Below are 4,337 nucleotides of genomic sequence, written 5' to 3' on the forward strand. Positions count from 1 at the left end.
ATATCTCTGACGTCAGAAACGAGGAGCTCCGCCTATATGGGCAACTCTCCACCAATCAGGGGAATGAGAGGTTGCCGTGGCATGGTAACAGCATGGTAACAGCATGGTAACAGCATGGTAACAGCATTGTAACAGCATGGTAACATGACGCTCGTGCCAGGCACCCCTCCTTTGCAGGGGGGGCGTGGCCCCCCCTGCAAAGGAGGGGTGCCTGGCACGAGCGTCATGTTACCATGCTGTTACAATGCTGTTACCATGCTGTTACCATGCTGTTACCATGCTGTNATCCATTAGCTATTAGCCTACCTTAGTTAACTGTATTTGTTATTGTCTTTTAGCTAATTAGCTGTAAACTCGAGGCACTGGCAGTTTAGTAATTTGTTCATCACCATTCACCTTCAAAATAAGCCAAGAAAAGCCGGCATAACATGGGACAGTAAAGTGGGAGGTGCTGCTACCTGTCTGTCTGAAGTGACTGCCGATGTCCGCACCGCTGTGCAGGAGACATGGAGGGAGGGAGGGAGGGCTACGGAACTTCACAGTCTAATCTCCCGACCTGATATTTTGTATTCAATCAATATATTTTTGTAAAGGGAAACTGTGCGCAAACAGCAGTATATATATATTCATTTATAAAAATTAAAAAAAGGGGGGTGAAAAAGGGCACTTTCTCTGGAGGAAGAAAAAGTGTCTATGTGTGCACGTTCCTGGCTAGCATTGAAGTTCATAAAGCATTAAAACTCAAGTTAGAAGGACAGGAGATGTTGCGGGTATTGTGTGAATGCAGCATAAACTAGTGGATGCTGATTGATGCAATATGGGAAATGTAGGCTGTAACACATCAGACCTGACCATTCTTCGTCTGATTTGCCTTTTGTGCGGAGGTGCAATATTAGATTACTTGAAAACTCCTTTTTGCAATTACTTCAAGGTTATATTTTAGAAAAGTATTTGACCCCAGGTTAGAACTATTTTTGTTTAATCGTTCTGTGCCGATATGTCCTTACGTGAGAGCATAAGTCGCAGCCCTTTGAACCATGTGACTCCCTGTTCCAACAATGACGCAGATTGAACCCTTGGCGGCTCAGTTTACAAACCATCAAGTCCTGACCAGCACCTGTCTGTGTTCCTCTGCTCGACTACATAAAACATGACTGATTTTTGGCTTTGTTTTGACCTCCAAGGTGGTCCTTTAATGTGTTCTCAGAAACGCTGTCACAATATCTGTTTTATCTGCAGGATTATCATCGAGATATCTATAGAAAAATAATGCTATCAGTCAAAGTCAACTTAGTTTATTGTTTGTTTTGTCTCTTTTTTGGTTTACAGTAGCCTACATTTAAAATACAAGTGTAACCATAACTGGACAAAAACTAAAATTACATAGGTATCCTATATAGTTTGTGGGTTTTTTAAATACCGCAGTTACTTAAACGTACTTATTGGATGCTGTAGTAAAAGTAATAAAATAGCTCAATTTCAATTAGTGCAAGGGGACAAATAACAGTATCTCATTGATTTGCAATATTTAGATCTCCATTTTGTTGATTAATTGGAAAATTGGAAATGAACAAAGCAATATCATAGTTGATTTCGGTCAATTGAAAAACCGATATGTGATATGGTCTTTAAAACAGTCTCAGTTAGGCTATGCCTATAGATGGACATCTTGAGGCGGTCAAGATCACACTTGGACAGAGCTGTTTGTTCTATTAATAAATTAGCACAACCACTTAGTGCTGAAACTCTACACTGATTTCTTCCTTCTGTTTGACTCCATAACAATGTTATCCAAATTTCCCAAAACTAGCCCCGGTCAAATGTGAATGGGTGACGCCGACCCAGCATGCACTCAGAGGGTCCGCGGGTAATGTCTCTTTAAATTCTCACTGCCACTTCCCTCAACAGGTGTTTTTAATTTACACAAGATACTCAAGTGTTTGAGTTTTATCACCTCCTTTCCTGTGTGATATTGTGGGGATGCTATGTGCGGCACTAAATACCACTGTTGGTGGACAGAGAGGAGTCTATTTCTGTGGGCCATTCACACTAGGCAATGACACTATAAATCTGATTTCTGGTAGTCTAGGAGTCCATTGCTGCCTCCCTCACACGCACCTTTCTTCAGTGTGGAGGCCTAAGGAGTTGTTTCAGCTTCACTAAGGTACAGAGTTGCTTGTATGTTTTAGAATAAACTTGGTAGGCATGTGGACATCATCTGGGAATTGGGAGTAATTTCTCAGCATGCTGCGAGATAAAACAATTAACTTGTAATAAGGAAAATATTTTATTCAGATTATTGCTTGACTTGACTTTGTTGTATTATTGGAATTCTGTTGTAATTAACGTCAATTATAACATTGTCAGTTTGCATGCCTATGGATTATCTGGCCATTCAACCTTTTTTGCCACCTATGCAGAGACTCTTGTGAGTTATGCACGTCTACTGATCCGGCACACACTTTGAATGTGACACAAATGCTTTTACATTTTTGGAAGATGTATCCTAAACCGATGCATACTAAATCTGCACTGGACTTATAATTACATTTAGTTGTAACATGTTTTTTAGGGTGGTCCGTAGTGCCATGTACATTTTCGAATTCATTTATTTTAAACTCCAACCAGCGAAATTTGTTATGATAGTCAAGAAAACTCTCCTGGTGAATTTTATTCAGATTCCAACAACATTTACCCCTCCCTCATCAACCTTGAAGTCTAGCCTCACGTAGGGTGGTCCTTCAAATTGAAAGTCGGAAAGTCTAAGCTCCAACCCCTAGAATTAATTCTATTAGTCAAGAAAACTCTCCTGGTGAATTTGTTCCTCAATTTGACAACATTTACCCCTCCCTCGACAACCTGGGCTGCCACACCAGCAGCCACGGTGCTGCAACTGCAAACTTCAAGGTTGATGAGGGAGGGGTAAATGTTGACAAATTGAGGAAAAAATTCCCCAGGAGAGTTTTCTTGACTAATAGAATGAATTCTGCGGGTTGGAGCTTAGACTTTCCGACTTTCAATTTTAAGGATCACTCTAATGTTTTTACATTTGGAACAATAATCATTTTATCCTTTTGATTCTCTTTATTTGGATGAAGTATATTATTCTGGGTTATTACTTAGAAAGCTAAATGTAAATTATGACAGAAGTACTTTGGTAGGTTTAGTTTAGTTTAAAAAGCACAACAATCGTAAACCAGCGCTGGGGCAACAGTAAATAACTCTTTGCCGGCATAATGGGCCAGTGAATGTTTGGGGTGGGTTGAAATACTTTGACATGGGAGGTTAAAACAATCATCAATCTTTAGAAAACAGCTGACTTCACTCTGTAAGCATGTTGGTTTAAAGTTATCAAAGTCACCGTTTTCACGTTCTGCAAAAATACTTATTTTCTTTTCCCTATTCTAGTGCGGGAAATAAAGACAATCATGGCTGAGTGAGTATAATTGCTTCTGGTTTATTTGTTTGTGTTGATTGATAACCTTAGTATACTGTAAACTATGTTTGGATATGTAACTAAGTTGGCATCTTTTTCTCTCTCTTTGTGAATGCTTCAACAGAGTGAGTATTCAATCTCTTTCCTTCAATCCCTATTATTTGTTTTTCTATCTATAAATGCAATTTAAAAAAGATCATATGCAATTTGCTGTATGTATATTTATATGGAGTGTTTCTTATGTTTGAATTATAGAAACAGAAATCAAAGATCTCCTCCTCTCGAAGGCTGGGGTTGAAGGTACGTTTTTCTTTATTTGAGATACAGTCTGTTAGATGCTTTATTAATTATGATGAAATTGTCTTGAGACATTGGAGTGCATTACTTTGTATGCACTTTAAGAACAATAGTAATATAGCTTTTTATTTTTATTTTAAATGTACTAAACTCGTAAAAACGTTGGATATTGAGGACTATGTTTTACTTGGTCAAGAGATCCCAATAAAAGCTCAAAGTCATTTCCTTATTTTGATGTTTTGTTCTGTAGATCAGACTTCTGACAGTGGCAGCTCAGATGCTGCAGGACGAGACGGAGCAGAAGCTAAAGGAGAAAGAAGCGACTCTAGCAGAAAGAGTTCCTCCTCTTAGCATGTCTGGTCAGTCTCTGCAAGAGCTTCAGGTATTTACCTTTATTCACATCGTCCAACACAAACACTCTCTCTCACTTATCCAATTATTTCCATTTAAAGTGGACCTATCATGCTATATTTGATTAATATATTGTAGGGCCATACCTATATAAAACATGTCTGTGAAGTTTTTTTTTCAAAATACCAAACAGATCATGCATTTTAGCCATGCCTCATTTCGCAATCAGCTATTTGCTGTATTCCCAGCCCTC

General features: G+C 38.8%; 1 protein-coding gene and 1 long non-coding RNA gene across 2 annotated transcripts in view; one reads left to right on the plus strand and one right to left on the minus strand.

Annotated features, from left to right (window-relative positions):
• Positions 1–4,337, minus strand: part of tnni4b.2 (troponin I4b, tandem duplicate 2) — a 19,955-nt gene that overhangs the window by 7,006 nt on the left and 8,612 nt on the right. The gene's annotated exons all lie outside the window — the stretch shown is intronic.
• Positions 1,990–4,148, plus strand: LOC104946804 (uncharacterized). Its single transcript, XR_798498.1, has 4 exons — positions 1,990–2,164; positions 3,409–3,440; positions 3,692–3,736; positions 3,984–4,148. It is a non-coding gene; the product is annotated as an uncharacterized lncRNA (long non-coding RNA).

This window comes from Notothenia coriiceps, unplaced genomic scaffold (genome assembly GCF_000735185.1).
Source record: "Notothenia coriiceps isolate Sejong01 unplaced genomic scaffold, NC01 NC01_scaffold00011598, whole genome shotgun sequence".
Lineage (NCBI taxonomy): Eukaryota > Metazoa > Chordata > Actinopteri > Perciformes > Nototheniidae > Notothenia > Notothenia coriiceps.